The sequence below is a fragment of the Myxine glutinosa genome, chromosome 10 (assembly GCF_964187855.1).
Source record: "Myxine glutinosa chromosome 10, kmMyxGlut1.1, whole genome shotgun sequence".
Lineage (NCBI taxonomy): Eukaryota > Metazoa > Chordata > Myxini > Myxiniformes > Myxinidae > Myxine > Myxine glutinosa.
In genome coordinates, this window is record NC_136270.1 from 28,459,306 (window position 1) to 28,486,328 (window position 27,023).

Here is a 27,023-nt window from a genome sequence, read left to right on the forward strand (position 1 = left end):
TATTTCCATCAGCGAAGTGACAATATTAGTCATCACTGACCAATAATATGCCATCCCTGGCAGAACAATACATGACAACATATCCCTGATCAGAGACTTGATACAATCTACAGACATGACTCAGACTCTTATCAAATTCCTTTCATTGGGTGAAGAGAAAGCCTTTGACCAGATGAACCATTATTACCTCCTTGAGGCAATGCTAACTTTTGGGTTGGGGAAGAGAGATGTGGGCATGATCCAGACGTTGTACATGTTGGCAGAATGTCTAGTTAAAGTCAATGGTTACTTGCTCGTGCCTTTTCCATTTGAAAGGAATAAGATAAAGATGCTCTCTGTCCAGCCAGCTCTATTCCCTATGTATTGAACACTTCCTTTGTTTGATGGAGAGAAGGTTAACTGGCATTGTGGTGCCACACAACAAGGTCTTTCCTCTACCATCTGCAAATGCAGATGGCGTCCTTGTGTTTGCCAGTCGTGCAAGGTGTTTATGATTGCTTCCTCTGTTCAGTGGCATCGTCCGCTACAATCAATTGGAGAAAACGCTCTTGGCTTCTAATTGGACCAATGCAGACCATGGAGTTCCCAACACTTTTTCAGAAATTGCCATGGAGTCACAGTGAGCTTAAATACTTGGGGGTGCATTTGTGCACTTCATGTGAGTGCTTACTACTCATTAATTGGAGCACTTTAGGAGACAAGATGGAAGTGATGTTGAGAGACGAGTGGGTTACTAAAAGTCCTGTCTCTGAGAGGGAAAACACTCTTTATTAAACAGTTTATCATTCCTAAGTTAGTATTCAGGTTCTCTTGCATAAATACTCCAGCGAAGTTTCTGGTTAAGATGCAGAGGAAGTTATTGGACTACTTTTGGAATGGTAAACATTGGGTTACCTTGTGCATTCGGAGCTTTCCTTTAGCTGAAGGTGGACCGTCTTTTCCCTGCCTTCGAAGCCACTACCACGCATCCAGGCTGAAGTCATTCAACGTTACCTTCATGTGAACCCTGCACCACAATGGTGCTCACTGGCATCATACTTCTTCAGCAAAGTGCTCAATCTCAGGTACAAAATATATAATTAATCACTACCTCTCAGAGCCTCTCTTCTCAAGAAATGCTGAGGGTTTGGCATGTCGACGACATAAAAAGAACATATCCTCATCCAAGCAAGGACATATTAGAAGAACCGTTCATTGTCAACTCTCTTCCACAGAGCCCAATCCTGACTTCCCTCTTGATAAGAAGGAAGCTCTTACCTGGGAATTTATCCACAGTCGGAGACTTTCTGAATGACGGGAAGAGAAGCCTTCTTTCACCCGAGGAACTTGTTTATTGGCTTGTTTATCGCCGTGTGTAATAACTGTGTTATTTTCAACATAATCTCCATTGCATTCTATGCATTTTTTCCAGTGCTTTACTAAAGCCTGGATTCCTCGAGAAAAAAATATATCTTTTGGCTGCCTATGTAGCCATTCGTGCACCGCCTCTCGGACCTCTTCGTCGGATCAGAAAGTGGTTCCACCAAGCGCCTCTTTAAGTGGTCCAAAGGTGTGGTAATCAAAAGGGGCGAGGTCTGGCAAGTAGGGTGAATGAGGAAGACACTCAAAATGCAGGTCCTAGATTGTTGCAGCTGTAGCGCGGGCAGCATGGAGCAGAGCATTGTCATGCTGCAGCAAAACACCAGCTAGGACTTTTTAACGGCCCCCATTGTTGCCACCTTGTGGGTCATGCAGGTGATGTTTTTGGCTCAAGTTTTTCCACGGACAGGTCTGACGTTCTTTGGCTGTGTATCGATGGAAAGTGGTAGGAATCCGGAATTTGTTCATCGTGTCAGGCACATCTCGCCTGCTTTTCAAAAAGACACTGGAATATTTAACATCCATCGAAGACCAGTGCTGGTAGACGAGTCCTCCAGTTTAATGTTCATCTGTGGGACGTCACACACACACACTGAGGCTTCACCCTGCCTGCTGAGTATCTGGATGGCAGTTTGTAGCTATGTCGGGATTACGAACCCAGGCTGGAAGGACTCAGATGAGTGTGTGTACCATTATGCTATCCTGGCAACTGAAGTCTTAGACCCTATAATTTTTTTAAATGTACTGTGCACATAATTTTGCCTACCAGTAAATGTTTTAAAATAAAAAAACAATGGTATTAAGTAATGCAGAAAGAGGATGAGGCATCTCTTTTAAAAGTGTGTTGCAATGGGATTAGAAAAAAATTAAATAAAAATTATATACAATAACTTTAACATAGAAGAAATATTATGCATTGCATTTGCTGATGGTGTAGGATTCCCACCCACCCCCAAAAAGGGGCTTTTCTTATGTTAATGTTATTAATAAATGATGCGTCCCCCTCTGAGTCGGAGAGGTTGGTGGTTCAAATCCGCAGGTTAATCGTGATTTTTGCTTTTCATCCCATTTGCTTCCAGTAGTTTTGAAAAGTAAAAAGGAATGTACATTATCCTCTTTGTAGCACTGGAGCGTGCCAATAAGCCATGTTTGTGATTTATTAGACTTTATATCTGAAGATCACTGGCAGTTTTTGTGCTGCTGGCTTGAAATGGAACATTTCGTTTGAATTGGTTGGAAATTCGGTTTTATTGTCGAATGCAACAGAATATGCTTCAAATTGGCGTTTTTGACGGTGTAATGCGTCTTTCCTCTTTCTTATTCGGCAGTTCGAGTCGAGGAACAACACCTGTTTTCAGTTTGGGAAGCTCCCACGTTTCCCCCTCCAGTTGTACTTGGGATCCTAAACAGAGACAGCGTTCCTTTCTTGGAGGAAAAGAACATGGCATGTTTGAGTATGTTGCAAATGTTCGGGATATCCACATCGGAGCAAGGTCAGCGTCCTGTACGGGGCAGCTTTAAGGGGCTTGGGTATTAGGGAAATTGCAATTCCATTTTGAGAAGGCACTGGGGCTTTCTTCACGTGTGGCTCCAGTTTCTCATTACGGTCGTTTTCATATAAAACACGTGAGTGCCCAAAGGCGTGTTTCGAAGAACGGTGGAATCGATTTTCACTTTGATTAAGATCCTGACGGTGCCTTTGGAGTGATGTTTTCACTCCAAAGGGATGTGGCTGAGTGAATGAAAATATGAGGAGCAATAATGTGCAGCCACCAATCACAGCCTAACCCTGAGAAGCACAAGCTTCTGGTGTTTCACAAATCGGTGATAAGATCTTCAGAATTTGCGAAGTACAGTGCCTAGAGAAAGTCTACAACCCCTTTCAAAATTTTCACCATTTGTTGCCTTATAGCCTGGAATTAAATTGCATTTAACCAGACTTTTTCCACCTTTATTTACACATCGTAACTAAAACCTTCCAAGTGAAATCAAATTCTACAAATTTCAGAAAAGTAATTAAAAATACAAAACTAGAATATATTGGTTGAATAAGTGTTCAACCCTGAGTTAATACTTGGTGGAAGCACCTTTGACAGCAATTACAGCTTTGAGTGTGTTGGGATAGGGCTCTACCAACTCTGCACACCTGATTGGGCAATATTTGCTCATTCTTCTGTACAAAACTATTCAAGCTCAGTCAAGTTGCGTCGGGAGCGTTGATGGACAGCAATCTTCAAGTCATGCCACAGATTTTCGATTGGATTTAGATCGGGGCTCTGACTGGGCCACTCAAGGACATTTATCTTTTTGTTCCTTATCCACTCCAGTGTAGCTTTGGCAGTGTGCTTCGGGTCATTGGCATGCTGAAAGGTGAACTTCCATCCCAATTTCAGTTTTCTTGCAGAGTGCAGCAGGTTTTCCTCTAGGATTTCCAGTATTTTGCTCCATCCATTTTCCCTTCTATCCTGACAAGTGCCCCAGTCCCTGCTGATGAGAACCATCCCCATAGCATGATGCTGCCACCACCATGCTTCGCAGTAGGGATGGTGTTCTTTGGGTGATGTTCTGTGTTGGGTTTTTTCCAAATGTAACTTTTGCATTTAGGCCAAAAAGTTCCATCTTGGTTTCGTCAGACCACAAAACTTTTTGCCACATGGCTTCAGAATCTCGGAGTGTTCTTGTGCATACCTCAAATGGTACTCAGGGTGGGCTTTTTTGAGTAATGGCTTCCTTCTTAGCACCCTACTGTACAGGCCAAACTTGCTTGGGATGTTGTCACATGCACACAGTGACCATAAAGTGACCACACAGTCTTTGCCATATATCCCTGTAGCTCTTTCAAAGTTGCCATTGGCCTCTTGGTGGCCTCTCTGATCAGTCTCCTTGCTTGGTCATCCAATTTGGAGGGATAGCCTGATCTCAGCAGGGTCTTCATGGTACCATACACCTTCCACTTTTTAATTATTGTCTTGACTGTGCTTCAAGGGATGTTCAAGACCTTTGAAATATTTTTATACCCATTCCCTGATATGTGCCTTTCCACAACTTTATCCCAGAGGTCTTTTGAAAGCCCCTTGGTGCTCATGGTTGAGTCTTTGCTGTGAAATGCACTATCCAACAGAGGAAACCTACAGGAACAGCTGATTTTATTCTGAAATAATCAGAATCACTACAATTTATCACAGGTGGAGGCCATTTAACTTAGTGTGTGATTTTGAAGGTGATTGGTTACACCTGAGCTAATTACCCTCACCAGAGGAGAGGGTATTGCATTTGAGTCCGTTTGTTTGTCTGTTTGTCTGTCTGTCTGTTTGTCCGTACAGAATAAATATGATTTTCTCTGCAACGGTTGGTCTGATTGACAGGAAATTTTCACCACAGGTGCAACTCCACCTGTAGAATTTTTTAATGATAATTATGACGTCATAGGTAACGTGGTTCGGCCGCCATCTTGGAAAAACCGAAAAACTTTGCACCTCTATATCTCCAAAAGTGCTGAATAGAAAACATTAAGACATGGCTCATTGTAAAGAACTCTCCATGGGGAATAAAATACGTTAATGATGATGTAATAGGTGCCTCCATTATGACATCATAATTCGACAAGTACAAAACTTCATCCAATTAAGATGAAATTTCTTGAGCGCCATGTCGGCATAAACTGGTGGAGAAAAAAAAATAATGATGACGTCATCGGTCATGTGGTTCGGCCGCCATCTTGGAAAAACCGAAAAACGCTGCACCTCTATATCTCCGAAAGGGCTGAAGAGACAAAATTGAGACATGGCTCATTGTAAAGAACTCTCCATGGGGAATAAAATATGTTAATGATGATGCCATAGGTGCCTCCATTATGATGTCATAATTCGACAAGTATAAAACTTCATCCGATCAAGAATAAATTTCTTGAGCATAATCTAGGAATAAATTAGTTTAGAAAAAAAATGATGACGTCATCGGTCACGTTGGTCGGCCGCCATATTTGTTTTAACACAAAAGCCAAAACCACTGAAAATACATCCTGGCGAGGGTTTGCAATCTCTGCTCTTTTTCTTGTTTACAATTGTTATTGTATAGACTTTATATAGGCACTGTACATGTTTGTATGTATGTATATATATATATATATACACACATATATTTGCATTGTACCGATTAAGTTCTGGTTGGTCGGCGATTCGCTCCGGGCTTGATACAAACGAGCCAGCTTTGGAGTGTCGTTTGAAGCACGGTGAAGTGGAACGGAATATTGTTTTGCATGGACCGTGAAAACGCTCGCTTGGATAAGTTGCTTGCAGCGTTTTTACTCATTTTAACTTTTTGCTTTACAGGGGCCCAACCGAAGGGTATGAAAAATTCCCGAAAAAGGAATAGAACCTTTGGGAATGAAGTAAACCATTCTTTTTATTTATTTTTTGTCCGGATTTTAAGCTGGGGACGGTCCAGGTGTGGATGGAAATATTTTTTGTTGAAATAGATATTGAGAAAGTGGAAATTTGTTTCGCAAAGATTCATTAGGAGAACATTGCAAGACCATCATGAAAACCTTTAATTTTGTGCAACAGGCCTACTCAACTTAAGTTAAAAAAAAAAATCTACACTGATTCATTGCCGTATGACGTAAAAATATTATTTTTCATCCTTTATGTTGAAGCAAATTCAAAAATGATCTTAACCTTTCTACACAAGCTTTTACCTTTAAATCACTTCAATAATTATTATTTTCAATTCCTGTTTCCTCTAGTACCTGCCTGAAGCAGTTATTGATCTGGGTGGGCATTTTTGACAAAAGGAATAGCACACATTTTAGCTACCTGTAATTTAAAGGTATCTTGTGATCTTTAAGGTACATAAACTGCTCGGACACAGGTCAGCCAGTTCAACGTCCCTTCCGAAGGGCAGTGTACTCATGATGCTTTACCCTGCCTGCGAGGGACCAAAATGGCAATTTATAGTCGGGCCAGAAGGACAATGTATAACCTGGACGAGACAGCTCAACAACAGATATACGACAGTTGGCCAAGTGGAAGCAATAGCTCATACTGATCACGCAGGTTCATGGTTTCTGTCTGTCTTCTACCTCCTCCTTTCTGGTCTTGCACCATCTGCCATTTCCGTGCTCTGTCTCTCTCCTCCCCCAGGTCTGCCAATATCCCTCCTCTGGTGAAACCCCCAAAATCCAGTCACTGCTCACCTCCGCTCATTTGTTCCTCTTTTTTCACGCGTGTTTAACCGACTTCTCATTCTAAATCTCATTCTCCCCTCCAGGGCTTCAAAGCGGCTGTTCACCACCTTCTCAGGTCATTCCCCATTCACAAACATGATCTTTTCTCACCCTCCAGTAATGCCCCCCACACCCACCTCTCCAGATTTCGCGTCCTTCCTTCCACTTCTACGATTGAGAGTTTGCGGCTGTATCCATCTTGTGTGACCCCTGTGTTCTGATCCTCTGCTCTCAATCTTCTGCACACCCCTTATTCCTCCATGTCTCCCTCTGTTTTGTCCCTCAGCCCTGCTGTTGGTGTGTGTAGAGTCCCTATATATTTTACTAGGAGTAGCGATGTGATGCGTCCTTGAAATTTCTGGTAATGTTGGTCATGGGCGCCATTTTGTTTTCATCAATAGTTCATCATTCTTTTCAAAATTCCAGGATGCTGTGCCAATGGATGCATCAATCGATCAGAGTAGAGTTTCAAAATGTGTACATTCCCTGCAGATGCCGGAAGGAAAAACAGTTTTGAGAAAATGAAGTTCATCGTTTGAAACTAAAACCGACTTTGGGGTGGGTTCTGTGCCAGGTAGTTTGTCGTCCCGTGTGTGTACATTTATGTGTGGTGCTGTAATCATATTGTAGTTGGCAGTTGGGTATAACTCGTGAAAAGACATAAATCATCATCAAAATATGGATAGATAATCTTCCTCTTCTTCTTCTTCTTCTTATTTATTATTATTTATTATTATTATTATATATATTGTTGTGGATTTGTAATTGTTGTAAAGATCACCCTTTTTAAATGTCATGATCGTTGTAAATACCTCCATAATTGTAAAGGTCAAAGGTCGTCCCCTTAATTAATTCATCGCATACACCTAGCCAATCTTAAGCCCTTCTAAGTAGTTATCTCTTTATTCTATGTGAGTTTAAGGCTCTGTTGGCCATTAATTGACACTCCATTGCACCGAATCAAATAAGAATAGCTCCCCTTCAATAATTACATTTCCCAGCCCAAACTCCCTCTCTGGGTAAAGCAGCTTCACAAGCGTGGGGTGCGCGCCCTCTCATTTCACTGCAAATAGTGAATACGTGCTCCGTGCTCTGTTTGAACAGGAGGGGCGGGGTCGCCGGGAAGAGGCAAGCCCAGGGCGCGCCACGAGGGGCGGGGCTGTTCAGCCCCATGCCCAAATAAGGGAACAAGCCCGTAGCTCGCCACGAGGGGCGCGCCGTTCGGCGCCATGTCCAAATAAGGAGGCAAGCCCGTGGCATTGCCATATAAGGTCACAGAGCACGGGGGGGCGGGGGGGGGCGGTACCGAAACCGACGAGGGCGTGTCACACCCGCGCTTGAGGATGATATATGCGTGCGAAGATCGCGCAAGAGAGAGATGAGTGAGGGAGCCCCACGAGCAGTTCTACAGAGGGAGTTCTGAAGTGAGAGTTCTGTGAAGGGAGTTGCTTGAAGGTTTATGAGAGTTGAACAAAGTAGGTACAAGGTCGGTGAGAAGGCATGAACGAGAGGCGTGATCTAGCAAGACTGAGAGAGAGAGACGTGAGGGGGTGCCTGTATTGCGGCAATAGGCCGACACCCTCTAGGCCCTATCGCCGGTCGGTGAGACGCGAGGCTGTGTTTGCCGGGTTTTCGCCTCGACCCCAAAGCGTGGATCGGAGCACGCGCTTGGAGCCGGACCTCAATGCCTACCATCTGCCTGGACCCTCCTCTGCCGTCCCAAACCATCCCTGCCTTTCCATCCTTTTGTGTACGTGAGTTTGTTCTGTGTGTCTTGTCCCTGGGTATTAATTAAGCTTGTATAAGTTAATATTTGCACTGTGTCACCTGCTTTTTCCATTTTCCCTGTATATAACCTTGACTGCTCCTTTTGCTTAGTGTGTGTAAATAATAAATCCTGTTACTCTTCTGTACGTCTTCTTCTTCTTCCTCTTTACATTCGGTCGCTTTAGAGGTTTCCAAATTGAATACCTGTGGCGCGATTTCGGCCAACGTCCAGGAATCGGGTTAGTCGGGGTAACTGTTCGGCCGCGGTGCCATCCGCTCGGCAAAACAACATCTTATCCACGGTCCGTAACAATTGGTGTCAGGAGTGGGATTCGGACCTGAAGCGCTTAGCACGCTCAAATTACAAGTGGCCCAAAAATTGTATTTTATAAAATCCTAAATTTGAAAGTCGCGCCATGGCTGGTCAAGGCGACGGGATGCCGGTGGGAGAGATAGACGGGGTAGAATCGACCCAGGACCTCGGGGAAATGTATGTGGAGGAAAGGGAGGAGGAGAACAATGGCAATGTGGTTGAGGAAGTATCAGGCGCACAAAATGGCGCCCTCGTGCACGTGGTTGAAGAGGCACAAAATGGCGCCTCGCACATGGCGGCGAGAGCCGCGCCCTCTGTACCAACGGGTGAAGTCATGCAATCATTTATGGCTGGAATGGCGGCCCTTATGGCCGAGATGAGGGAGCAAGTCAAAAATGACTGGGGAAACCAAATTAAAGAAATAACTGAGGGAATGGCGAGGGACAGAGTCGCATATGAGGTAAGGGAAGCGGAGAGGGACCGAGACCGCAGGTTGGGCGAAAGGGTCCCAGGGGTGCACGACGAGGTAAAGCGGGGCGAGAAGCGCTGGTTGGGCGAAGTGGAGAAAAGCGCAGGTAAAATGACGGAGGTAGAAATCGTGACCCGGGGTATGGGGCAGCCGGCGACCGCTGAAGTAGAGGGAATTTTAATAAAGCCAGCGGTCGAAAAAGCAAAAGTAGCGGGTATATTTAAAATTGAAGAGACGACGGAGGTAGCCCGGGAATTGCAGGGAGAAATGGAAAATGTGCAAAGTCCCTGCTCACATCACGATGCTGTGCTTAATAACACCAATGAAAGTTTGCAGGTGGTGTTGGAGCGAAGGAGGAGGATCCTCCAGGTGAGTCGTGCTGTGTATTGTGCGGGGAGATTTTGTAGAAGGATGTTTGACGACAAGAGAATTGTCGCGCGATTGGGATCAAGGAAGCACCCGGGCGTTGGTGAAGGGTCGCGTGTGGAAAAAAAAGTGTGCGTCAAGGGGTGAGCGTGTTACGAAGCGCGAGTGTGATACCGAGTGCGAGCGAGAATGCACGTCGGGGTGTACGGAGTGTGACACAGGGAGTGAGAGCAATACGGAGTGTACGTGCGAGGGGGAGTGTGACACGGAGAGTAAGGTGGTGGTGGAACGTGTGCGAGGAAGCACACCTGAGTTGGTCATGGCGCGAGTGCGAGGGAGCACATCGGAGCGCGGTAGTGGGTGGATGCAAGGGTGCACGCCCATGGTGAGTGGTACGGAGTACGTACCAGGGGAGAGTGCGCAAGACGGTGCGCGAGGTGTGTTAAGGGAGTGTGCGAACGGCGAGTGTGCGCGAGAGGTGTGGTGTGTAACAGGGAGTGCGTTGGTGGAATGTACGGACGGCGTTGGAACGCCGGGTTTTGTGAGTGTCAAAAGGGTCGCGTGTGCGTGTGGGCATGCGAGTAAAGCATAGACGTTGAATGGGGCAGCGTTTAGGGCGACGGATAGCCGATGCGAGCACTCGGGGCGCGGTGTGCTTTGTTGGATGCCAGGCCCGGCGCGGATCGATGCTGCGTCGCTTCTCTTCGAAGCGTCGTTGCCGATTTGGGCTTGGCCCCGCCCTGCACGGTCGAGTCCGGGCCTTGTCGGGCGAGGCGACCGGTCCGTTTCAAGGGCGAGTGGGAGGAAGCGGAACGGTGCCCCCTGGCGGGGGCGGGGTTCCGATCGGGTGAGCCTCGGTCATCGGGCCCGGGACCGCAAGGTGCCGCGTCGAGATGGTGCGTGGAATCTCGGCCCGACCAAACCACCTCCCTTGAACCGAAAGCCGGACGGATTCAACCTGCAGGCGACCAAGCCACCCGAATTCATTGCTCGGCTTTACGAAGCCGAATTTAATGATGTCATGACGCACCGAGGCTAGGATATAGCGGACTGTGATGATGGTGATACTGATAGTGTTTTTGGATTCGAAATTTTGGGATAGAAAATTTTTGATTGGTTGGAATTTGGATGAGCCAAATTGAAAGAAGATACCCGATGTGGTGGGATGGCAACTTTGCCATCTCTCACAGAGGGGGCAAAGGAGCACTAGTGTTATGGGGTTTATGGCAGTGAAAACTAGCCTGGGAGGGTTTGGATAATGTGTAGGGACCTAGAGATTGACAATAGGTAACGGTAAGGTTAGGTAGCTACATTGGACAGGTAGCTGGGGACATAGAGAGGGTAGTTTGGATGATAATGACGTGGTATGTGCTTAGTTTAAAGGGAAGACGGGGAGCACTAAGTTAGCAGGGCAACAGGTAGATTAGATGATGCCGTGTGTAAGGAACAGGTGTGATTGCACAGGTGTGCAACTGAACAGGTGGATGGAGCAGTGTATGAGGGAGTGATGGTGATGTGTGTTGTGTTGACCAAATGGTCCCGGAAGGAAGCAGGGTGCAGGTGGCACCAGGTGTGATTCCACAGGTGTGCAACGACAGGTGTATGGAGAATGGTTGTGTGGAATAAATGGTATGGAGTATATGGAGTATTGGAATGGATGGTCGTGGAGTGAGTATGGTGGAAACTATGGAGTGGAGTGGATGGCGCGAAGGTGTGAATGCGGGAAGGATGGACCCCCATCACGAATACCCGGGGAGGGTAGTGTAAGTGTTAGGTAGAGGGTATAGGTAAATTGCGGTTGGATATTGGCATCGGTGGTGCGGGTGAAAGAATGGTATTTGGATGGGTGCATTAGTGTTGTGGAAATGGCTGGGCGTGTAGCCTGTTAGTGTGTGTAGTTGGTTTGGGCACTCCACCACTGTGAGGATGTCGGCCAGATGAGGCCGCAGGTGGGCTCTGGGAGCCGGTAGAGTTGTTGTGGATGGGGCCCGAGGATCCGGAGGACGGACCCTGGTAGCCCAGTGCCAGAGGGCACCGAGGGGTGACAGAGCCAGGAGGGGCCTTCCCCAATTAGATAGGTTAGGGTGAGGAGCTCGGTAAGCTCGGGTGGCAACTGCAGTGGTGGAGGTGTGTAGGTGGGTAGACTTGCTGGGAGAGTGACACGACCCAGCCCGGAAATTGTGCAAGGGCACCGGGAGATGAATCGGGGGAGTGAGACCCCAAAATTTGAGAAGCACCACAGTTTGGTCAATGGGAATTGGTTTTTAGAACCCATAGTGTAAGTTGGCCAATGGATTGGCAGGGAAAGACCCCGGGTAGTGTAACGTGTGTTAATGTCATTTAGAAAGTAGTTAGGATGAAGATCTCCTCGCACCATCTGCATCCACTCACCTGAGGTGACGTAACTCCACACCATGCCATGTTTTATTATTTTTGTGCAAATGTTTGGATTGTGAGACACATCATGACGTGGGTGTGACATTGTGCTTGATGTTCCATCTCTTCCTCCTTATGAGGATTGATGATGAATTGGGTGATGGCAAATTTTGGATAGAGGGATTGTGGAGACGAATTTGGTGTAGGGGAAATATGGGGAAGATGTGACGGTAGCGACGGATTTGTAAAGGTGTAGATTTTGTAAATATGGGGTAAGGGCAAGGGTAGAGTAGGTGACAGGGGGGGTGACGTACGGTAGGGACGAGCTTTCTCACTTCGCTCTCCGTACGCACTTCGCCTTGCATTGCCTTATTGATGTGTACCCTTGTGACCTTGCCCCTCGCTCATCTGTCTTTTCCCCCTTTTGTCTCCCACATGAGGACCTGTGCGCCACTGGGCGCCGAGGGGAGCGTGCGTGAGTCCGCCATTGTGCGCCCGGAACTCCCAGAACCAGCTGTCTGCATCGATGCACCACATTATGGACCACACATCTGTGGCTGAGCACCACTTATGGACCCCATGGGTTGGGGCATGGCCCCTCTGCTGGAACCGGCCATGAAGGCCCGTAATCTTGCTGGCGGACCTTGATCACAGGGCACCGATGCCCCACAGGTGAACCACACTAGTCGGCCCTGTGGGCCATAAATAAAATAAAAATGGACACGTTTTGTGCAAGTTGTATTGCAAATAGGCCGCCAGCAAAGGAAGATGACAACACCAGGAAGATAGCAATATCCAGCAGAGGGAGCCGAAGAGCAAGACACCACCAAGGGTTTGTTGGTTTTATTTTTATGAACTGAGATGACTGTGCACCGATTGGTGCTTGAGGGTGTTTTGGTGCATTTATGGGTGCTTTCATGGTGCATTGATGCAGAGCAGACTGTCTCTCCCCTCCAAAAGAACAATCACAGGTCCTGGGTTAGTTTTGTAAATAAAGTAACGTCATTGTAAATAATGCTCCCCACCGTCAATGTATAGTTTGAAGACCATTCCGCAATTCGGTTAGCTGTGGGCGTGAGTCTGTTAGGTAGGGTGCAATGGAGCAGCGGGACATATTTATTTATGTTTTAAAACTGTCGCACTCAGGGTCAGGTTAAATGTAGAGGGAACTACACCTACGTGCCACACTAAAAGTTAAGGTAAGAGGCCCGGGACGTGCCTAAGAGGAGGAGGGTGCAGTGTTGTAGATTTGTAATTGTTGTAAAGATCACCCTTTGTAAATGTCATGATCGTTGTAAATACCTCCATAATTGTAAAGGTCAGAGGTCGTCCCCTTAATTAATTCATCGCATACACCTAGCCAATCTTAAGCCCTTCTAAGTAGTTATCTCTTTATTCTATGTGAGTTTAAGGCTCTGTTGGCCATTAATTGACACTCCATTGCACCGAATCAAATAAGAATAGCTCCCCTTCAATAATTACATTTCCCAGCCCAAACTCTCTCTCTGGGTAAAGCAGCTTCACAAGCGTGGGGTGCGCGCCCTCTCATTTCGCTGCAAATAGTGAATACATGCTCCGTGCTCTGTTTGAACAGGAGTGGCGGGGTCACCGGGAAGAGGCAAGCCCAGGGCGCGCCACGAGGGGCGGGGCTGTTCAGCCCCATGCCCAAATAAGGGAACAAGCCCGTAGCTCGCCACGAGGGGCGCGCCGTTCGGCGCCATGTCCAAATAAGGAGGCAAGCCCGTGGCATTGCCATATAAGGTCACAGAGCACAGGGGGGGGGGGGGGCGGTACCGAAACCGACGAGGGCGTGTCACACCCGCGCTTGAGGATGATATATGCGTGCGAAGATCGCGCAAGAGAGAGATGAGTGAGGGAGCCCCACGAGCAGTTCTACAGAGGGAGTTCTGAACTGAGAGTTCTGTGAAGGGAGTTGCTTGAAGGTTTATGAGAGTTGAACAAAGTAGGTACAAGGTCGGTGAGAAGGCACGAACGAGAGGCGTGATCTAGCAAGACTGAGAGAGAGAGACGTGAGGGGGTGCCTGTATTGCGGCAATAGGCCGACACCCTCTAGGCCCTATCGCCGGTCGGTGAGACGCGAGGCTGTGTTTGCCGGGTTTTTGCCTCGACCCCAAAGCGTGGATCGGAGCGCGCGCTTGGAGCCGGACCTCGACGCCTACCATCTGCCTGGACCCTCCTCTGCCGTCCCAAACCATCCCTGCCTTTCCATCCTTTTGTGTACTTGAGTTTGTTCTGTGTGTCTTGTCCCTGGGTATTAATTAAGCTTGTATAAGTTAATATTTGCACTGTGTCACCTGCTTTTTCCATTTTCCCTGTATATAACCTTGGCTGCTCCTTTTGCTTAGTGTGTGTAAATAATAAATCCTGTTACTCTTCTGTACGTCTTCTTCTTCTTCCTCTTTACATTCGGTCGCTTTAGAGGTTTCCAAATTGAATACCTGTGGCGCGATTTCGGCCAACGTCCAGGAATCGGGTTAGTCGGGGTAACTGTTCGGCCGCGGTGCCATCCGCTCGGCAAAACAACATCTTATCCGCGGTCCGTAACAATATGTTTAATATATATATAAAAGAAAGTTTTTGTTTGTTTGTTTGTTTGCACGTGCTAATCTCCTGAACGGTCTTGGACTTGGTCTTGGACCTCCGCTTCCGGTCTTGCCGGCAAGGTTTCGTTTATTCGCAGCTGTCCACGCTCTCCATCGAAATCGAAGTTAAGTAATTGTTCCCATTTGTATTTTCGTTACAACTGTATTTATTTTATGGTGTGTGTACATATAGTGTGTCCCGAGGAAGATTTTTCGGTGCAAATCTTTCATACCTGTAGAGAAAATCGTGTGAATTCGTGTCGTGTCTTTTGAGGCCTTGTACAGTGTCCAACCTTGAGGCTTTGTTTTTCTCTCAGCGGTCCGTCGTTTGTGCTCCAATAACTTTCGTTCTCTGTTTTTCCCAGTCTTTTCACCCCATGGCCTACTTCCTTGTTTAAAATCTCAACTCAAAAAAACAAAAAAAAACATTTCCTTCTCTGTTCTTATTTGTTGTTCTCATTCGTTTATTCGTTCTTATTCGTTCGTTCGTTCTTTGACCACGTGTTTCTCCCCCATTTCCCCAGATAGTTTTCACTGTTAAACTTTAAAATGTTAACACTTTCCCCTCAAGTTCTGTATTCCGTCGTATATTATAACACCTTTTTCTTATTCTTCTTTAAAAGGTTGCTTTCGACGTGCTCACCAAATCTATTCATCCCCAAAAAAAATTCCATCTCTTACAGTTCCTCTTTTCTACATTCCCTAAACTCTCCTGCACTCCATCCCCCCTCCAGCATCCTCAAACGTATTTTTGACTCGAAGGTCACAAGAAACTCATTTTGCAATAAATGTTCGTTTCCCATTAATCGTACACTTTCTAAAATCCAATCTCACCCCTCCCCTCCAAATCTTCCCCATAACCGCTCCCCTCCAAATCTTCCCCATCACCCCTCCCCTCCAAATCCTCCCCATCACCCATCTCTTTCAAATCTTCCCCCTTGGCCCTCCCGTCCAAATCCTCCCCATCACCCATCCCTTTCAAATCTCCCCCCTTGCCCCTTCCCTCCTAAACTCCCCCCACACCCCACCCCTCCTGAACTCGCCCCTCCCCTCCTAGACTCCCCCCTCACCCCTCCACTCCAAATCTCCCCCATATCCCAACCCTTTCAAATCCCTCCCCTTGTCCCTTCCCTCCTAAACTCCCCCCTCGCCCCTCCCCTTCAAATCTCCCCACCCTCATTTCTTCTCAATTTCCCCCCTCTCACCACCCCTCCTCAAAGCGTCCTCCCCGCTTATTCCCCCTTCCAACTCTCACCTCTATCTCCCCCAACCTTCTGCCTCGCTCTTCCCCCTCCTCAAATAACACCTCATTGTGCCTCACCCAATCACCATCAAACCTTTTGTCCACCCCATCTTGCCCTTTCTCCAAGCTATTCTGAAATCTCTGACACACCTTCAACAGCTCTCCCTACCTCTTCCACCTCTTCCACATCTTACCCTACCCCTCCTCCCCCCTGTTCTGTATCCGATGCTCCCCCTTCCTCTTCATTAACGGTATGGACCTCAAACATCCGGGGCCTTCGTTCAAACTTAACTGATCTCTCCATACAGGTTGCTTCTGACAAACCAGACGTGATCTGCTTAACAGAAACTTTCCTCCTTCATGATGTCTCTGATTCCTTAGTATCTCTCCCGGGTTACTCCCTCCTCTGGTATGATAGACCTGAGCCTCGTCCTGGAGGTGGGGTTGCTATCTTTATCAAAAACTCTCTGCCTCACTCGCCCTGCACTGCACTCTCTCCACCTCACCCCCAGGAATACCTCTGGCTACGGCTTCCCCTTAGCTCCCACCTCTTGCTCATATGTGTGTTGTACCGTCCACCAAACAGTGATGACTCCATCTACATCTCGCTGTCTGATAATATGGACCAACTTCTATCTACTCATCCCAACTCTCTCTTCCTCATATGTGGTGATTTCAATTGTCACTATGCCAGTTGGCTGGGTATGGGTACCTCTCACCAGCCATGGCTCCTCAGCAAAGGACTTCTGCGACTCACTGGGACTGACACAATCTGTCAATTTCCTGACCCGGATCTCAGTCAACGGAGCATCTTCTCTTCTGGACTTGGTTATGACTAACTTCCCTGAAAATGTCTGCTGCTCTTCTTCTGCTCCAATCGGTTCATCTGATCATGTGCTTGTTAAAGTGGACATCTCTCTGACCATTCTCAGGGAGCCTGCTCAGTGTCGACGAGTCTGGCATTTCACCCAGGCCAACTGGCATGGTCTTCAAGCAGCCATCAATCATCTGGACTGGTCTCCCATCTCTACCACCTCTGACATCAACTCATCCTGGGAATTCTTCCAAAGTAAATTGCTCTCTCTCATGCACAGATTTATCCCATCTCGTCTTCAGTTGTCATACCCTTCCTCCCGTCCATGGTACACGGAACCTTGTGGTGAGGCTGTTGCCCAGAAACAACTTGCCTTCGTCTTCTGGAAAGCAAATCCAACGGAAGGAAATCTCATTTCCTTTCACAAAGCCCGAAACAAGTGTGTGTCCACCCTCAGGAGAGCCAGGAAACAATATCTCTCCGTTCTCAAGACCGAACTCTCTTATCTGTCTCCCTCTTCCAAATCCTGGTGGCGTCTGGTCAAATCTGTTTCTTGTGTTTGTTCCCCCTCCATCCCCTCCCTTACCTCAAACGGCTACACAGCTGACTCTGCACGTGAAAAAGCTGAATGCCTCAACTCTGTGTTTGCCTCTAAATCTTGTGTCCCAAACCCATCCTTCTCTGTACTCACCGTACCCAGTCGTAACCAGCTGCTCCTGGACTCCGTGTCCATTCCTCCTGACAAGGTGGAAAGGTTTCTGCCAACCCTCGACTCTGATTCTGCAACTGGACCTGACGGCATCAGCCCACGGGTCCTAAAATCCTGTTCTTCTGCTCTTTCACTCGCTCTCTCTGTTCTCTTCGCCCTCTCTTTTGCTCAAGGTCAACTGCCATCTGCTTGGAAATCAGCCAACATCACCGCTTTGCACAAAAAGGTGCAAAAACAGATCCTAGCAACTACAGACCAATCAGCCTTCTCCCAATTATCAGCAAAGTCATGGAATCCATCATTGCTTCGGATATGAAAACTTTCCTCTTCTCCAATGGCTTGATCTCTGATCATCAATTTGGATTCAGACCAGGTCATTCTACTCTGGACATGCTGCTTCTGCTGTCTCAACAATGGATGGAGGTCCTCAATGCCAAACAGGAAATCAGAGGTGTCTCCCATGACATATCACGTGCCTTCAATACGATCTGGCACCCCGCTCTGCTCACCAAACTCTCCTCCTTTGGTATCCATGGAAATCTCCACGCAAGGCTGGCGGACATCCTCTCTAGTCGTAGTCAACGTGTGGCCCTGAATGGGTTTCTCTCATCTCCTCTTCCTGTTCCGGCTGGAGTTCACCAAGGCAGTGTTCTGGGCCCTGTGCTTTTTCTGGTCTTCATCAATGATCTCTCTGACTCTCTTGAAAATCCTCTCTATCTCTTTGCTGATGACTCCACTCTCTGCCGCTCCATTCCTCATCCCTCAGATCGGCAGTCTGCAACCTCCTCACTCTCTGCAGACCTGGACAAAATCACAGACTGGGCAAACAAGTGGAACATGTCTTTCAATCCTGACAAATCTCACACTCTTGCGATGTCTCTCCGAAAAGACTGACTGGACAACCCTCCCATCTACTTTCTGAATAATCCTCTCCAAGAATTTCTGTCACTCAAGCTTTTGGGTCTCACTATCTGCCATGATCTTTCCTGGGAAAACTACATTTCCAAGCTGGCCTCCAAAGCCAGGTGCCGACTGGGCATCCTCCATCGTGCGAAGTCCTTCCTTGGCACACCTGAGCTCCTCACCACATACAAGGCTTTCATCTGCAGCTCAATGGAGTACTGCTCTCCCCTCTGGGCTGGTGCTCCTGCCTCACACCTAGCTCGTCTTCACGCTGTTGAAACCAAAGTGTTCAGAATCATTGGAATCTCCCGCGATGACGCTATCTCCGAGGGCCTTTCATTTACTCACCGCAGGCAGGTTGGTGGTCTTTCCGTCTTCTACCGACTCCTCTCCGGCCTTGCTCCCCCAGCTCTCTCTGGGCTCTGTCCCCCAAATATTCCTACAGGTCGCACAAGATCTGCCTGCAACCCTCTTATGGTTAAACTGCCAAAATCAAGACTCTCTGCTCACCTTCACTCCTTCATTCCTCTTTTCTCCCACCTCTGGAACAAACTCCCTCACTCTCTTCAATCCCACTCCTCCCTCCAGGTCTTTAAAACGGCTGTTCACCACCATCTCTTATCTTCCCCAATCCAAAACCTTGATCTTTGCTACCCCCGCTAATTTCACTCCAAATCCACTTTTTTGAGGTGCCGACTTCTTTCCTGGAATTCCTTGGTGTCCTTGCGTTTTATACCTATCCTGCCTCCCCCCAGGCCCTCTCCCTCCCACACATCTCCCGATGTCCCTGCTCTCAAATGTTGTGTTTGTGTGCTTCCTCCCCTTCTCTCCCCATCTTGTCGACCGCTCCCCTTTTTATATACTTTGTTTGCTTGTTTGTTTGATTTGTTTGTTTGATAAATGTTAGCTCTTTCACGAGCCTCGACTCTGTATACAAAAAAAAACAAAAAAAAAACGGTGAAAGATAGGAGGAAACCTCTGAAACATAAAATGTCGGGACGGGCCCCGGGAAGGTTATAGGCTAGGTGGCGAGGCCGGGCGAGGCTCATTTCGCAATAAATTTTCTTCTTCTTTCAAAATTCTCTCTCGTGGGGCCCGACAGAAGAAAGAACAAGGAATCGTTGAGCACTAACTGATACTGGGCTCGCATCAGACCTATTTACAGAAGATTAAATTCATTCAAAAAGAACCCGGGCAACGCTGGGTGCATTCAGCTAGTTTATGATATATTAAGAACATCCTGGCAAAGTTGTTTTAAGTAAATACGTCATTGAGTGTCTGTAACGTAACTTTTTTTATTTCTCTCTTTATTCTAATTAGTCTAATGGTCGTGGTTAACATTGGTTAATAACATGTCATGCTCCATGACGTAGTTAATTCCAAAACTAGAAAGGTTCTCAGAAGAGCGCATACCTATTCCATGCAGAACAGTTTCCGTTTTGTATCCCACTGATACATATCCCATATTTGTCTTATACAGTTAGTCGCTATTCATCGTCATCCTCCGACTCACCAGCTAATGAACCAAGTGTGTGTTGGGATGGTGATGAATTGGAAAGTGGGGGGGAGTGGAGGCATCTCTTCTACACACCACTACACTGATTGGAGAAGATACTGATCTCCTTGTCTTACTCCTTTACTATGCGCAGGGAGACAGTAAGAGCCTTTATTTCAGATCAGACAAGTCCAAAGCTGATGGCAGTTTTAAAGTGTATGACATCAACCGTCTAAAAGAAATCCTCGGACATGACATGTGTTCTCAGTTGATATTCATCCATGCCATGACTGGTTGTGACACGACTTCTCGGATTTTTGGTGTTGGCAAAAAGACTGCTTTCCAGAAGCTTGTAAAAGGAGACCCTGTCCTTCGGTCTTGTGCCAACACATTCACCATCCCAAACCAGACCACAGAGGTGATCGATGACCTTGGATGCCGAGTAATGGCTATCCTCTTTGGTGGCAAGTGCAAAGATTCCCTTGCAACAATGCGATATAACACCTTCAGCAAGAAGGTTGTCTCTGCTTCACTGTCGTAGAGCGTACTACCAGATCATGGTGTGGATGGGAAAAGAAGAGGGTATGGATGCCATGAAATGGGGGTGGAGCCTGCAGGATAATCAGTTTGTCCCACTTATGTCAAGAATGAACGCTGCTCCAGACAGTCTCTTGAAGTTCATTCATTGTAACTGCTCCACTGCCTGCAAGACACTCTGCTGCTCTTGTAGACGATATGGACTACCATGTACTACTGCCTGTGGACCGTGCCAACTTGAAGAATGTGACAATCCACATAACAAGTTTCTTCCAGAGGAGTCGGAGGATGACGATGAATAGCGACTAACTGTATAAGACAACAGATGCCTAATGGGCTGGTAAACCTGGCTTACTGGATTACCTGATTACTTTGTGCTTATTTAAGTAATTTTGATGATTTCCTGGGTGCCTTAAACCTAGGTATATACACTGAAAAAATCTCTCTGGGTTGACTACTATTCGACAGAGCCATTTTAGTGGATCAGGATGTCACCTTGGGATGCCATCTTGGACTTGTCAATAAATAATTAACTGATGGTAATTTTATTGATTCAATTGGATTCCTTGGGCCCTAAAACCTAGGGTTAGACACCAAAACCACCTTTCTAGGTTGAATAATAATTGAGATATGGCCATTTTAAGCTCCGGGTGGCCATCTTGGACGCCATCTTGAAAATGACCCCTTTCCGGAAGTCAGATGTTACTAGATTTTTAGTATGTTATTTAGCATGCCAAATGGTACCAGAATCCATTGAAAAATCTTTTGTATCAATTTTTTGGGGGTTAGGTGAGTTTTTTTCGTATATTGACCCTACTAATTCGGACCTGAACCAAATTCGAATCGCCTCCGTCTTGTCACCGAACCAATCTGTCCACTAAGTTTCGTCCAAATCCATCCACAACTTTTGGAGCCATTGTGCTATTTATCGGTTTTAGGCCCGATCCATCAATATTGAAGAATCATTTTAAAAATTCTAGCAACCAGATCTTCACCAAAATCGAATGATTTCTTCCTTGTCACACACCTAACATGTCCACCAAAATTCGTCCGAATCCGTTCACAACTTTTTGAGATATCGTGCTAACAGACAATTTATTAATTTTTTTGTACACAACATTGAGGCTAGTGACGCTGGTACTCATTTTGCCGACTTTGGAGGAAATCTGAATAAAAATAAATAAATATTAAATAAAATAATAAATAAATAATAGTTGAACAAAAATAAATTTTGCCGACGTTAAATTTTAATAAAAATAAATAAGTAAATAATATAAAATAGTTAAATATAAATACATTTTGCCGACCACCTGGTGTTATTTTAACTGCACGACAGGGGCTCAAAGTGAAGACCCTAATATCTTAACTAAGCCACCTTAACCGTTAAGCCAACACCAGGCTTACACAGTACAGTAATAGTTTATTGGCAGTCAATATTTGTAAAAAGAAAAGTTTATTCCAGAAACATTTTGTTTACTGCTAACAACCTAGTGTTAATTTTAGTAATACCCACACTTATTCGCCAAAAAACAAGATTATGAATTTGTTTCATATTCCCAGGGATCAGACGTTACATCGTTTTTTTTTCCTTCCAAGATGCAAAATGCATTATTAGTCCCATACCAGCTTTACCGGAGGGGACTACAGGTTTGCTCTCCGTCTGTCTGTTCATCCGTCCTTCTGTTATTCCACCTGTGTTTTGGGTCTCCTACTGGACTCGTCACAACGTACATATGTAAAAAAAAAAAAAAAAAAAACTCTGGTGGGAAGCAGGACTCCACATCGCCGAAGGCTCTGACCCTGGCTTTTATGATAGTCATAGCAAAGGCCGGCCTGACTGGAAACTGTCATCGGCGGGGTTGAAAAGGAAGATCCATGTTATGGAGAAAAATGGAGAAAATGGACAATTATATGGAGAAAAAAGAATTGTAGGAATAAGGAGAATGGACCTGGCATGCTCACCACCTCGCATCCGCACCTTAAGAAGCTGACCAGTGACCTTGGTTAAGATGTAGCGTGTTGTGTCACAGTGGCCATTGCGAGGATTGAGATTTTACAACAGCATGATGGAAGTGTGAACCTTCAGTGACATCTTGTGCGTTGAAAAACATGAAAGTTTTTCGAGTTAAGAAACTCAGGTAGATAAAGAGTACATTGGTTTTGATGACGTCCCAGACGTAAGAACGTCTTACTACAGTGCGTATCAAAAAAAAGGTAATCCGAATTCAAGGGGTTAATATGCAAAGGTTATTTATTTTGACAATTTACATGTGGTTTACTAATTAAGAGGAGATCCTCAGCTTTCCATTGATACCTTCCATGCATCATTGCTGTCACACATGACCGAGTACATGTTCATTGAAAATGACAAGTTCAAATCGCATTTTTACAAGTTTGGCTAATCGATGCAAGTCAGGATAATTGGTGCAAAATGAACGTCAGATGTGAACTTTTCTCAAGAATGATTGGCCTTTATGCACCCACACCTTCTACATGTCCACATCCCCTTTCAACACAAAGCTCACAGCGGCGGAGCATGCCCTGAACTGCTCGTCTCACCATCCGGGCCGGGTCATTGCGCAAAGCATCCACTTCATGTCGAATACGGCCCTGCAATTCGTCAAGATCACGGGGAGGAGTTACGAACACCTTGTTCTTTAAATGTCCCCAAAGGAAATAATCACATGGTGTGAGGTCGGGTGATCTTGGCGGCCATTCCACTGCATGGTTGAGGGCGATGACTTGGTCTCCAAAGAGTTCCCTCAGTCGATCTCGGACAGCGATAAGACGATGTGCTGGAGTGCCATCTTGGGCCCACCAGAGATATCTGAAGACACCACAAACCTGTCGCTCAAAGTTCTTCTCCAGCTGCGGTAAAACTTCATCATTGATCATCTGCAGATACTTGTTACCATTGACATTCCTTTGAAAGAAAAATGGTCCAATCACCTGACCACTTCCACAAAGTCCCAACAAAACAGTCCACTTTTGTCAATTCATGTTGGTGTCAAAATTAAATTCCGGGGGTTGTCCTGTCGGTGCAAGAACATTATGGGTATTAACCTTGCCGTCCATGGCGAAAGCAGCTTCGTCGCCGATAACAAGATACCACAGGAAATTGACATCTGCTTCACAACGTGCTATCAACCATCTGGCAAGCACCAGCCTCCTGGCAAAATCCCCTGGCGTAGGTTGATGCCGGATGTGAATCTGATATGGATGTTGGTGGAGGTGCCATCTTGTGATTCGGTTGAATGTTGCCTTCGGCAATCCCGTCCCATTTCGTCTTGCGCTGGTATCCCTAGGATGCTCCAAAACTTTCTGCCTTACTGTTGCAATGTTCATTTCCGATCGCCCAGTGTGCTTCCTACCAGAATTCTCCTTGTTGCAGTTGAGGCTCGTGCCATGCTCTTGGTATTTTCTAACATTTGCCCAAATGGTTTTGGCTGCTGGAGGCTCCCATTCTGGGAAACGTTCCCTGAACGCATCACAAGTTCGCTGCAAACTTCCAGTTTGGTGAAAGGTTATAACCACGAAGGTCCGCTGTTCAGTCGTAAGTTGAACCATCTTTTCAATGACTCAGACTGTCTCTAAACCCATACAGTGTAGGCCCATCTTAAATACCCATCTTAAACAAAGGATGATGCAACCGACGATTACCAGACCAGCTTAACAATTTTACATAATCAATTTGGCAGTCGACAAGTAATGCGTCCATTTAAAACTGTCTTCTACCGATTAGCCAAACTTGTAAAAATGCGATTTGAACTTGTCATTTTCAATGAACATGTACTCGCTCATGTGTGACAGCAATGATGCATGGAAGGCATTAATGGAAAGCTGAGGATCTCCTCATAATTGGTAAACCACATGTAAATTGTCAACATAAATAACCTTTGCATATTAACCCCTTGAATTCGAATTACCTTTTTTTGATACACACTGTACATTGTCATCTTATTAAATCTGTCATACCGATGCCTAGTGTTTGGCATCAACACCGTAGCTACGGACATCAGATACCTATCTGGCGAAGGGATGAGTGTGGTTGAGTGCTGGACGCCGGGATGACGTGCCATGTCCATGGAGGCCTAGCCTATCGCTGCCCTTAACACTGTAATGACTTTCCAACGAAATGAGCATGAAGGATAGACGGACAGACAAAACCCACTACTTTACGATATAGATTGATGTAAGATCCTGTAAATGTTTTTTTTAAAGGTTCCGGAAGAATTTATCCTTGGAAGGAGTTAATTCTCCGAGAATTACAGATCGGATGATTTGCCCCAGAATCTGCATATTTTAGTATGACTGGTAATACCGGAAGAAACTGCACAGAATACACATTTGCATCGAGAGACTTGGGGTTCTCCCCCTGGATCGATCCTAAGGAATATTAATTTTTTCCACCCAGCTCACCCCCACTCCCTCTCCCCCCCACCCCCCAAGTATAACCATCAGTTTGCAACTCATTCTGTCCAGCGGTTCAGGAGTGCATACAAGACCAGAAAACAAACAAACACACCTGTTCTCAAAGGAGTATCAAAATCTGCATTGTTCTGACGCAATGCAACAAAATTGCAATCCAAACATAATCCGCCGTGTTCTTCATTGGCTAAACATTTGCCACTTAGTTTGTGTGTTGAAGGATGAAGTCATTCAAACACAACTCTGCAATGACCTCGGTGAGAAAGGAGAATGAGAAACGATGTATGGTGGATGATCTGTATGGTGGCACCAATTTAGGCATCACTCCGCAGCATCTGCAGACAGTTGTGTCCACTTTGGACATCAAGGGCAGCCGCTATGATACCGACCACCTGGCCAGTTTGCTGCGCCTATGTGCATCAGACTTCACATTGCATTTTCTGCACCTGCAGCCAACGATGCTCATAGGAATAGAGAGTGGGAGACTGGGAGAGGGACAGCACACACCTCCATCACTTTAATCGCTTCTCTGTGCAGGTTTTTCCCTTCATTGGCACCTGCTCTCTTGCTCACCTGCTCATCGCCCATTTTAGTGAGCACGCCAAGTAAGGGAAGAGATTCGTCGAAAGCGACACCATCATGGTGGATGAAAAACTTGCAACTACCATGCGGCTTGGTCACGTTGTTCCTCCCCTAACTATATCTGGACGACAATTGGCATCGCGATCTGCAAGAAAAGTTTCCTTCGTCAATGCCAATGTGCCGTTTGTCTGATTTACGGATGAATACTAGACGTGCGTTGTCCGCCGACTGTTTACTGGAGTCGCTGCATGTCTGTAAGTTCCAGTACGGAGGAGATGAGCGTGAGTATAGATGGGGAAGGGAGTGGGGGATGAGAGAGAGAAAAAGAAAGAGAGAGACAGAGAGAGAGAGAGAGAAAGAGAAAGAGAGAGAGAGAGAGAGAGAGAGAGAGAGAAAGAAAAGGAGAAAGGGAAAGAGAAAGAGAGAAAGAAAGAGGGTGAGTAATGCTCATCCATTTATATTTGGGTTTGTTTACCAAAATGATTTGCAAGTTGGAACCTCTTGGCAATGTCAGGCGAGACGTGTTGTCTTTAACCAGCTGTTTGAATTACGCCGAATGACTGCCTTGATTTTGGCATGGGTACGTGCCAGTGGGTATGCCATTGTCGACCTGTTGTTTTCCGATGTAGCTTTGAAATACCACCACATTTACGAAAAAAAGGATAACACCACCTTTTATTATGTGATTGTACACAAGCAAATCAAGATCACCTTAATCAACCAGATTAGTTGAAAAATAATAGAATTTAGGAAGGAACTTTCCATTTATACCCGAATCTGAGCATCTATATATATAAAACACAGTGTGTGTGTGTGTGTGTGTGTGTGTGTGTGTGTGTGTGTGTGTGTGTGTGTGTGTGTGTGTGTGTGTGTGTGTGTGTGTGTGTGTGTGTGTGTGTGTGTAATGTTACCGATAGACTCCGAAACGGAGAGACTCACGTGCTTGTTATTTGGCATAGACATGGCCATTGAGCCTGGGACGAACATGGCCGACCTCAAAATATTTGACGATCCATATTTTTTATTCATATTTACCTCAGCGCATTTCAGCGAAGTACCCGCTAATCTCAGCCGGTGTCAGAACAGCTGATTCGCTCAGAGCGATCACGTGATGTTCCATACCCGCCGCTAGACTGATTCGCTCAGAGCGATCACGTGATGTGACCATTGCCATTCACTCCACATAGGTGGAGATGCAGCTACCGGGCGCCATCTAGGTTGGCATTCGATGCTGGGCGATGGTGATTTCCGTCACACGTTTGCACGTAATTCAGAGCGAAAAGCGATCGTGTTTTGTGCCGATTTTTGTCGATTTTGTGCGATATGAATTAAATGTCTTTGATAGGGACCGGTAATTCCGCCAGGGGCGCGGCGCGCACTACTTACGTCACGCTGTGCATGGCACTCTGTGACCGCCGTTGCGGTGCAATGCTTTGCGGGCAAATCGTTTTTATGCCATGGTATGTCATATTTTGGACTTAACCACTCTTCATGACCGATCATGTGACATCTACACACTCATGGCTACCACCGAGACGGATCCTGGTTTCACGTGAGTAATATTTACCATATTTGCTCGCTTTTTGAAACCGATGCATGCAAATATCGTGTCTATACCACACCTAAAATATTTTTTAGAAAGAATAAGCTCATCTCCCCTTTGAAAGTGCCCCCTGAAGTGTGTCCAGGTGGAATTTCTAAGTCGTAGGTCTTAGCAACTCTCAGCAATCTTTTACCGCATGGATTTATCTCGAGTATTTACTAAACTGTGCTAAGTTGAAGTTGCGTACATATTTCAGCAGTTTTCAATGTAAATCGGTGTAATGTAACCTCCC